This window comes from Sorex araneus, chromosome 10 (genome assembly GCF_027595985.1).
Source record: "Sorex araneus isolate mSorAra2 chromosome 10, mSorAra2.pri, whole genome shotgun sequence".
In the NCBI taxonomy this organism is placed as follows: Eukaryota; Metazoa; Chordata; class Mammalia; order Eulipotyphla; family Soricidae; genus Sorex; species Sorex araneus.
The window spans coordinates 33737436-33748218 of NC_073311.1; the positions used below are offsets into that span (position 1 = coordinate 33737436).

The window sequence follows — 10783 nt, forward strand, 5'->3', positions numbered from 1 at the left end:
TGCGGCCCAAGTGGTCCAGTCAGACTACTAAGACTTGAATAACCTGGCTTCCTAGAGTCCACAAGCACCACTGTGGTAGCCACTATTAAAAAAAAAATCTCACAGCCCTTCAAGCATTCTGCAAAGTAGATTTTTCTTTTTTGGGTCAATTAAAAACTATGAAAATTGAGGTTCATGGAAGTACCATGTCCACTGCCACACAGACAGCTGTTGGTGGGACATATTCAAACCCAGAATCCACAGCCTCCCTTCTCCTTGTTTTTCTTTGTTTAATATGGAAACTACTAGAAAATAAAAGACAGAGGTATGCCTTTGTCTAGATGGAACATATTTGCTAGTTCCTATAGGTATAATGGTACCAGAGAGACAGTACAGTAAGTAAGGCACTTGCCCTGCTTGTGACAGACCAAGGTTCAACCCCTGGTATCCATATGGTTCCCCAAACAACTACAATCAAGAGTAATTTCTTTCTTTCTTTCTTTCTTTCTTTCTTTCTTTCTTTCTTTCTTTCTTCTTCTTTCTTTCTTTCTTTCTTTCTTTCTTTCTTTCTTTCTTTCTTTCTTTCTTTCTTTCTTTCTTTCTTTCTTTTTCTCCCTTCCTTCCTTCCTTCCTTCCTTCCTTCCTTCCTTCCTTCCTTCCTTCCTTCCTTCCTTCCTTCCTTCCTTCCTTCCTTCCTTCCTTCCTTCTTTCCTTTCTTTCTTTCTTTCTTTCTTTCTTTCTTTCTTTCTTTCTTTCTTTCTTTCTTTCTTTCTTTCTTTCTTTCTTTCTTTCTTTCTTTCTTTCTTTCTTTCTTTCTTTCTTTCTCTCTCTCTTCCTTTCTCTTTGCTCTTTGGGTCACACAGGGGTTACTTATGGCTCTGCACTTGGGAATTACTCCTGGCAGTGCTCAGGGGACCATGTGGGATTCTGGGGAACAAACCTGCGTCAGCTGCATGCAAGACAAACGCCCTACCCGCTGTGCTATCAAAAATATGGGATGCTTAACAAATTTGCGTGTCATCCTTGCACAGAGGCCATGCTAATCTTCTCTGTATCGTTCTAATTTTAGTATATATGCTGCCAAAGCGAGCGTTCAAAAGTAATTTCTGAGTGCAGAGCAAGAAATAATACCTGTTTTGTTTTGTTTTTGGGTCACACCTGGCAATGCACAGGGGTTACTCATGGCTCTGCACTCCAGAATTACTCCTGGTGGTGCTCAGGGGACCATATGGGGTGTTGGGAATCGAACCCGGGTTGGCCACGTGCAAGGCAAACGCCCTACCTGCTCTACTATCACTCCAGCCCCCAACAAGAAGTAACACCTGAGTAGTGCCCAGAGTGGCCAAAAAAACTAGAAGGAAAAAAGAAGGGGAAAAAAAACCAAAAGGACAAGAAGTCAGTCTCTGCATTTTAGATTTCTATCTCAAGTTTGATTTCAACTTTGCCAACAAATACAAATAATTCTGAGTTCACCAAACACACACACACACACACACACACACACACTCACACACACACACACCACATACACACGCATGTCAAACTCTTCCAATGCTTGGCAATTTTTCAGCTTGGAAACAGTTGGGCTGCAGCCTTCTTATAAATCTTCTTATAAATAATGTTTATGTTTACAGAACCTGTAAGTGCAGAATTTTCCCCTGAATGAGTTGTTGTTTTGGAAAAGTGTAAACAGAGCCAGTGTTTTAGAAGACGATTTGTCTGGTAAAGCTCTGAGCATTTAAACATCTGTTTGGTTTCACTCCAGAGGTATCTGTGCCTCATTGACAGATGGAGCAATTTTCTAATGATTTTCAATCAATATATACAAAACAAGTGGTGGGAACTATCTCTTAAGGGAAAAAAATTGCAATTTAACCACGGTGTTTTATTTATTTTTTAGCATCTGTTATTAAATAACTATCACAAAAACACATGCTAAGTTGTAAAATTCTATGCAATAGTCTATATTTAAAGCTGTTTGTTTGCATGTCATTTGGTAGTTGTTGTTTATGTATTCTTGTTATTTTTTTCTTAAAGAGAATATACATCCTTTTACCTCATGTTCATGTTACTCTTTATTTTGACTCAGAGGCATCAGATTGTATTTCATATATAATACATATATTATTAATATTTTATATATTTTAATGATTCAAAGAACATTATGTCACAATTTTATGCATTAGTTATGTTGGTTTACCTATGGTCACAAAACATAGTATCTGCCATAGAACTCAATTCAGAGGTAAAACAAACTGGCTGATCCTCAGCTGTAATCATCTTAATGGTCACCCAATAAAAAATATTAGTCTATTAAATGGGGAAGTGGGAGAGAAATAAAGGTCAAGAGTGTATGAAAGAAAGAGAGAAAGAAAGATGAGAGAACGAAAGAAAGAAGAAAGAAAGAAAGAAAGAAAGAAAGAAAGAAAGAAAGAAAGAAAGAAAGAAAGAAAGAAAGAAAGAAAGAAAGAAAGAAAGAAAGAAGGAAGGAAGGAAGGAAGGAAGGAAGGAAAGAAAGAAAGAAAGAAAGAAAGAAAGAAAGAAAGAAAGAAAGAAAGAAAGAAAGAAAGAAAGAAAGAAAGAAAGAAAGAAGGAAGGAAGGAAGGAAGGAAGGAAGGAAGGAAGGAAGGAAGGAAGGAAGAAAGAAAGAAAGAAAGAAAGAAAGAAAGAAAGAAAGAAAGAAAGAAAGAAAGAAAGAAAGAAAGAAAGAAAGAAAGAAAGAAAGAAAGAAAGAAAGAAAGAAAGAGAAAGAGAGAAAGAGAGAGAGAAAGAGAGAGAAAGAATGAGAAAGAGAGAGAAAGAAAGAGAGAAAGAAAGAAAGAAAGAAACGGAGAAAGAGAGAAAGAGAAAGAGAGGGGGAAGGAGGAGGAAGGGATAAGGAAGGAAGGAATAAGGAAGGAAGGAAGGAAGGAAGGAAGGAAGGAAGGAAGGAAGGAAGGAAGGAAGGAAGGAAGGAAGGAAGGAAGGAAGGAAGGAAGGAAGGAAGGAAGGAAGGAAGGAAAGGCAGCCATCTCTGGATTCTTTATTTTTATTTTCACTCATCTGATTATTTCCCTTTAGCCTTAAAGACATCTTCTTTAATATTTTTTAATATATTTTAGTGGCTATTTATAGCAATTGTACAGAAAACAGACAAAATTTACAATGTGTATTTGTGGGGCCAGAGACATATTTCAGTGGGGAAGACACTTTTCTTGCATGCTGCTGACCCAGATTCCACTCCCAGTACCCCATATGTTCTGTGGAGCCCTTCCAGGAGTAATTCCTGAACAATATACCAAAAGTTCGAAGAATCTGCAACTGCTGGGTGCAGCAAAAGAAAAACAACAACAAAGCCATATTTACTTACATGTAGAATAAATCATGTAGAAAAGGACAAGGAATAGATAAATTTACTGTAGGATAAAATTGCTGCAAACACCATTAGTAGTCATCAATAAGAAATTCAATGATTTTTTAAAAATGCAAATGCTGTTATCGTCCACAAGTGCTGAATAAATTTATTTATTGTTGTCATAAAGTTGCTGTCACTGTCACTGTCACTGTCATCCTGTTATTGATCGATTTGCTCGAGCGGGCACCAGTAACATCTCCACTGTGAGACTTGTTGTTACTGTTTTTGGCATATCGAATATGCCACAGGGAGCTTGCCAGGCTCTGCCATGTGGGCAAGATACTCTCAGTCAGGCTCTCCGACAGGGGCAGAGGAATTGAACCCGGGTCACACTGCTAAAATTTGACATTTGATTTGCATTAAAATGATCTACCCTCACATTTATATAAAATTAATATGCAAATGATGATGTAAAGATTCATCTGTCCCCAAAATGCAAAAACTTAAATTAGAAATGATACATACTCACCTATGTTTATTGCCGCACTTTGTAAAATAGCTGAGAAATGGAAACAACCGAAATGCCCAACTACAGAAGCATGAATCAATATGTTCTGTTATATATGCACAATAGAATAGTATGCAGCTCTAATAAAGAACAAAATCATATAATTTGCAGCAGCATAGATGGAACTTGGGGATATTATGCTGGGTGAAGTCAGTCAGAAGGAAAGTGATAGGAAAAAAATGATCTTATTTCTATGTGGCATTCATAGATTAAATATTGTGGTAGAAACAACGATCCAAGGCAACATAATATAAGAACAGATCCACACAATTGAGTTGTGGGAGGCGTGGTTTGGGAGGGAGAAGTATTGGGGCCGTTGGGAAAGGGAGGGATACACCGGTGATGGTGGTTGGAATTATGTGCATGAGAAACCATCATTTATAATATTGCAAGCCACAGAACCCCAATAAAAAGCTGAAAACAAAAGAAATGGAAAAAATGCTACTTTCTGATTTCTGTACCCAAACTTTTCCACTTGTAGTCATATACTTAGGCACCTTTGACCTATGGGGCTTGAGGAGAATCTAGTGTTCAGAATACCAAAAGCAGGAAGAAAATATATATTTTAGAACAAAATTTTTACCATCATAATGGATTCTTCAGCACATTCTTGAAGTATGTTTCATGTTAAGTAGGTTAAGCAGATGCCTTTGACATGACTGTTACATATTTGGCATGACCCACGGCTTGGTATCATCAAAAAAGCCAGCCAGAAAGTCCTAATTTATGTCCTACAAAGCACCAATGAAGTTGATCTGTTTTTGACATTGTCCCACGCAATTTTTCACACAAGACACTGATATTTCTGTAGACTTATGTTTCGTGTTTTTTTGACTTAGGGCCACACCCAGCTGTGCGCAGGGCTTACTTCTGTCTCTGCACTAGGGTGATCCATATGAGGTTCTAGGAATCAAATCTGGATCACCACATGCAAGGTAAGTGCGTCTCCAGCTATACTGTCTCTCTGGCCCCATGTTGAACCTTGATGCACTACAGTAGTGAGCTGGAATGGTATGGCTTTTAGAGGGCACACTCGTGTGGCTTTTATAGCTAGTTGTTTTTGGGCGCTTACTTCCTGTCAATTTTCTTCAGGCTGCTATGCTATGTGGAGTTATTGTAAAGCAGAGAGAGAGAGAGAGAGAGAGAGAGAGAGAAAGCTTTATATGCCTTTTGTTCTTCATCTGAATCTAAAGTAATTAGAGGCAGAACCGATCCTGGAGAGTGAAGGCCATGTGACTGCAAACCTACCTTCAAAAACATACATTTGGATTTTGAGCCACACTCAGTGGTACCCAGGCCTTACTTTTTAGCTCTGTACTCAAGGACCCAGCAGGCTCTGGGGAACATGTGATGCTAGAGGATGAAACCCAGGTAGGGCACATGCAAGGCAAGCACCTGACTCGCTGACTTAACAGGTAGAGGGAACCTGACAAGATGTGTGGGTCAGCCATACCACCAGCCATCTCCCAGTGCCATGGTATATATTATATCTTAGGATCCAGGGAAACAGTGAGGAGAACGGGACTTAGAACAAAATGTAGTGTGCAAGTTTAATTTTGAATTAATGTGTGTAAGTATTAAGTAAGATGAGCAAGTTTTAACTCTGTTAATCCAGAAGAGACCATATTACTTTTAAGTGTCAAGAACTGATTTTTAATATCATAGAAATGGGCATGCCCAAGCTAAGTCCAGTTCAGTAACAAAATTTGTAACAGGTGAATTTGTATTTCTGTAACATTAAACCAGACCTAATTCAAAACACTATGCATATAATTTTGTATGCAGATACTGTGATAGTATAAGAGTCAAATGAGCTATTATAATGTCTCATTCTCGTGCTAAGGGAACATGACAAAAGGAAGAAAAGGTACATTTGCCTCATTTTAAAAGTAACAGTCTTTTTTATTTTTTTGCTACAGTTCAAATGTCCTTAAATGATTTAATCATAAAAGTAAACATCATTATAATAGCACTTAAAATTCTCAAAAACTCACCTCCATACATTCTAACAGAATGGTAAAACTTTTTGGCTTTTGTGGGAAGTACTTTGGTAGTTCTTCAACCACCTAAGCATGGTTAGAAGAACTTTACATTCAACTTACAGGCATGTAAAGAACTGAGAAATTGAGAACATAAATTCCCACAAAAACTTGTACACGAATGTCACAGCAGTACTATTCACAACTAAGCTAGAAGCACAAATATCCATTAACAAAAGAATGGCTAGATAAAATGTGGAATATCCATCCAAAATAATATTATACAATTATAAAAACAAAGTATACAAACTTCTAGCACAACTAAGGGAAGAAGTTAGACAAAATATCTATCTTGGTTTACTTGAAATAATCACTGTATCACTGTCATCCTGTTCATCGATTTGCTCGAGTGGGCACCAGTAACGTCTCCATTTTTGAGATTTGAGATTTGTTGTTACTGTTTTGGGGCATGTTGAATGCGCCATGATAGCTTGCCAGGCTCTGCTGTGCAGGCAAGATACTCTCCGTAGCTTGTGGGGCTCTCCGAGAGGGACAGAAGAATCGAAACCGGGTCAGCCACGTGCAAGGCAAACGCCTTACCCACTATGCTATCGCTCCAGCCATACCTGAAATAATATAAATAATGAATTAAATCATAATTTTTTTATTTAAAGTTTTGTAAAATATTGTAAAAAAGAAGCACAGACAAATTCATAGGAAAAAAAGGAAAATCCATCATTTTCAGGTACTACTGGGAGAATGAAAATGGTAACTGACGTCTAATAGGTTTAAATTCTTTTTGGCAGAAAAAAGTGTTCTGAGATTAGTTAAAAGTGATAATCACCTAATGCCATTGAATTCTATTCTTTAAATGACTGAAATTAAACAATAAATAAATAAAAGCAACTATCTAAAGCTTAGTTAATAGGTACTTCTCCTCTTTCCAAACCCTTTTAAGTCTCAAGGAAAGTTTCCTACATTTGTAACAGAAGTGGGTCACCAGTTTTCCCTTGTGGGAGGCATAAAAGACTGATTGCAGTGAGTAAAGTTGGTCAGCTGTTTTACAAGGAAAACACCTGGCACAGAATCCGGGGCTCTTTAAAGAACTGCTAACTAAGCCTCTTCCCCAGGGTAAATTCAGGGAGAAGCGTTATGAGTCTGAGCTTGCCAGGTTCATAGGGACCACACCCAGCCGTTAATAAGTTGTTCCTAACTCCACAAGCCCATCTTAATAACAGGCTTCCCTCCCCGTTTGTAGGTTCCCATAATCATGTGGTCACTCAAATGAGAACAGTGAAAACCGCTAACAATTTGGAGATGAGACAGAGTCCAGAAAAGGAAGAAAAGTCATGAAAATATAAATTTAGTTCGAGGTATTCCATGAACACAAGGCAGAGACCTAGAATTAGGGCTTGTTCTAAATTTCAAAATTGACAAAATAGTGGCTTCTCTGAAAGTAGAGTCATTTGCGTAAGGAAATTGCCCCAGTTGGCATCTGCGTGGGTGCAAGAGATTTGATCAAAAAATGCAAAACTTTTGGAAATCAAAACAAAATACTGATCTATCTGGTGACAACTGACTAGGTCAGTTTACCATTATATAAACACATGAAAATTGACCTGCAAGTAGGGAAGGAAACTATAGACTCCTCTACCCTCAAATGATAGAGTACCAACTTTTAAGTTAGAACCAAGTCAGCAGTCAGCAGAGAAAAAAATATATGTAAGTATGAAGGAGTCAACAGGAGTCAGACAATGTAAAACCTTGAAGTCTAGGATTTCATCTAAGTCCAATTAAAAGATACTACAGTGTTTTAAAAAAGAAAAGTCATGTCTTATAATTCACATTATTTGATAAAATACTTCCTGGTTGTGAGATGGAGAGTGAGTGAATTACAGAAATATAACAGCAGAAGCAACATCAGTTGTGTCCGTTGTCAGGACAAAAACTAGATGATGGCATAACCATGAAGACAGAGAAGTGGATGTCTTTAAAACATACTTCGTAGAACCATAAAGAACATGATGAATAGTGGGGAAAGAATCCAAAGTGAGGATTCGGGATTGTAGGAGCCAAGAATATATTATTGGGTCTAGAAATCATGTAGGGCAGCCAATACCAATTCTATCCCCAGCATAGCATGGTCCTCCATCACCACGGGGGTGATCCTGGACCTTCTGAATCAAGACTAGAGTCATCAGTAGTGGCAAGTGGGTCCCTGGCCACCACTGGGGAGCCTGGCCCCATAATAAAGAATTATTTGTAGACAAAGAGGAAGAGTATAGGGCTTGAATTTTTGTTGCAATAAGCGCCCAGCCCATAGAAAACCTAATATGTTTGTCTATTTATTCTTGCAAAATGGTGCTACCCAACCCAACTGGATCCATGACATAACTATTTTTCTAAGGCTTTGCCAAAAGATAAATAAAATCGTAGTTGATTATACTCTACAGTATAGGAGTACAAGAGAGACAGTAGGACAGAGGTATAAATAGATCAAATGCAAATGAATTTGAAATATGTATCAATATATTTATATAACGGTTAATAGGCTATAAAATATCCTGTCTACAATGAGCATCTGCAAAGACTTTATCAAATAATATGCAAAGGTGAGATAAAAAATGAAATGGAATTAAAAATATGCTTTATTTCAAAATAAAAACATTTATAGTTCTCTAGATAAATAAGGTACTAGTAAATGATTTCCTAAATTCTTCTTATTACAAACATCATGGGATCAATGTTGTGAATTATTTCATTATAATTGTTATTGTTGGATTTATATACATAATATATATTTTGTGTGTATATGTGGATATCTCTACATGTAGAATCATGTGTATATAGATATATAGGTAACACTAAGATCAATCTAAAATATGTGTGTTGCTTTTGTTTCTTCTCCCAGGCTTGTCTCAAACAAAATTTTCTAGAGAATATATTTGTCTTCTTATATCACCCCAATACAAAAGATTGTATGGTATGACAAAAGAACAACTTTAACAAACAATAAGAAACAAGAAGGGAATTACAAGAGGTTTAAATAACTGCTAAGACTTTTAATTTTAATTGAACAATATAATGAAATCCATTAAGATCTCAACTTATTTGTGAAACAATTTATATCTGCCTCAATGGGGTCCTATTTATTCACCAGAATTATACCTCTATTTAACAGACTATGATTTATTCTAGTTATGTCTTAGAATTGTATTTCTTTTCACATAAAAATACATTTGTGTTTGTATGTAAGACATTTTTAAAAGTATAAGTCAAATTGATCTAAGATGGCAGCTACATTATTACCATAGTACATTTATTTTTAAGTACCTGGAAGTACCTAAAAGAGTAAAGCTATTATTTCCCTGTTGTTACCATCGCTGCTATTCACAACACTGAGGAGCAAATTCAGGATAAAGGGCAAGGCTATCATTAGTACTCAATATGATTCCAAGTTCTCGGCCATCTTCCTGATAACTGACCTCCTCCACCTTCATTTTGGTTTCTCTTTACTGTGCAACACATCCCAAAGTTGGCAGGAAAGGTTGGGCTAAGTAGCTGCAGTATTGAGGAGGCAGTCTGTTTCTCACAAATCAGCCCTATTTCTCCTTTTTCAGGGAAGAGTTTAAATGTTCTGAATTTCTATACTTTCGTCATTCATTAGTCCTCTTTTTCTCAGAATACAATTTTTAGTTCCTTTAACTATTTTTCACCTGATATGAATTCTAGAAATAACAGTACATAGATTCTCATTTGTACAAAATTTAACATAATTTAAAGTAAAATTCATCTTCCTTTCCCTCTATCTACATTCTATTTAATGCATTAATTTATACTTTTGTAAAAATCTGTTGAATTTGAGGACCTATTATCTCAATCAGGAGCAAGAAATCACTCAGCATCACACATTTCAAATTCTTCATGTTGTCTTGATATTTCTGGTAAGTTTCTGAGTTTTGTTATATACCCATCAAATAATAAAGAAAAGTTTATTTCATTTACACTAATAAAGAAAAATTAATTTGTATATGAAAGAGTTTCAAATATATAATTTTATAAAAGAACATTCATATAATAGATTATAAGGTATTAACTAATTTTCATATGAATATACCCTGTTTGTGTTATCTGAGCTATATTCACAATTTATACGTACATTATAAAATGTAAACCCTACTGTTTGCTACTGTTAATGAATAAAATCATGATTTTTTTTCTAAAACCAAAGCAATTTTGACTTTTGAACACAATATCTTTGTAGATACTTTTCTTGCCTTTAGGTATTTACTTGTTCACGGTGCTTTAGAGTAATTGAAAATTTGTACTCTGAATATTTATGAATATTCATAAATATTCATAAATAAATATTCATAATATGCATTCTTTCCATGGAAATAAATATATCCTCCACACTGGTTAATATATGTTCTGTTGACCTTTGGGGACCAAGTGAGGAAGGAGAGATGAAGGAGTACATGGAATTTATGCAATTGCACTGGAGAGATAGTTCACTGGGCTGGACTGCATGCTTTGAATGCAGGCGACCCAGGTTCGATCCCCAGCACTGTATGGTCCATCAGACACACTGAGAAGCAACTTCTGAGCCAGAAGTAGCCCATGAGCACTGCTAGGTAGCCACCCCCCAAACAAAGACTAATAATGTGGTTATGGTAAAAAAAAAAAGGCTTAGAGTTGTCATGTATCAAAATTTATATTTTGAAGCACAAATTTAGCTGTGCTAGCAATTGAAGCTATCTTAATTTTGATATTTATATTTTACATCACAAGTCACAATGATGTATGTTTTGTCATTCATAGTTTAAAACATATTACTGAAATAGTGATGTCATTTAGCCGCATTATCCACATATGGAATATGTGGATATGTCATTAATATTTACTCTTATTAATAAAGAGGGA

General features: G+C 36.1%; 1 non-coding gene across 1 annotated transcript; it reads right to left on the reverse strand.

Moving 5' to 3' along the window:
• Window positions 1–965: 965 nt before the first annotated feature.
• On the reverse strand, window positions 966–1072 carry LOC129399289 (U6 spliceosomal RNA). Its single transcript, XR_008627040.1, has one exon. It is a non-coding gene; the product is annotated as a U6 spliceosomal RNA (small nuclear RNA).
• Window positions 1073–10783: the final 9711 nt, after the last annotated feature.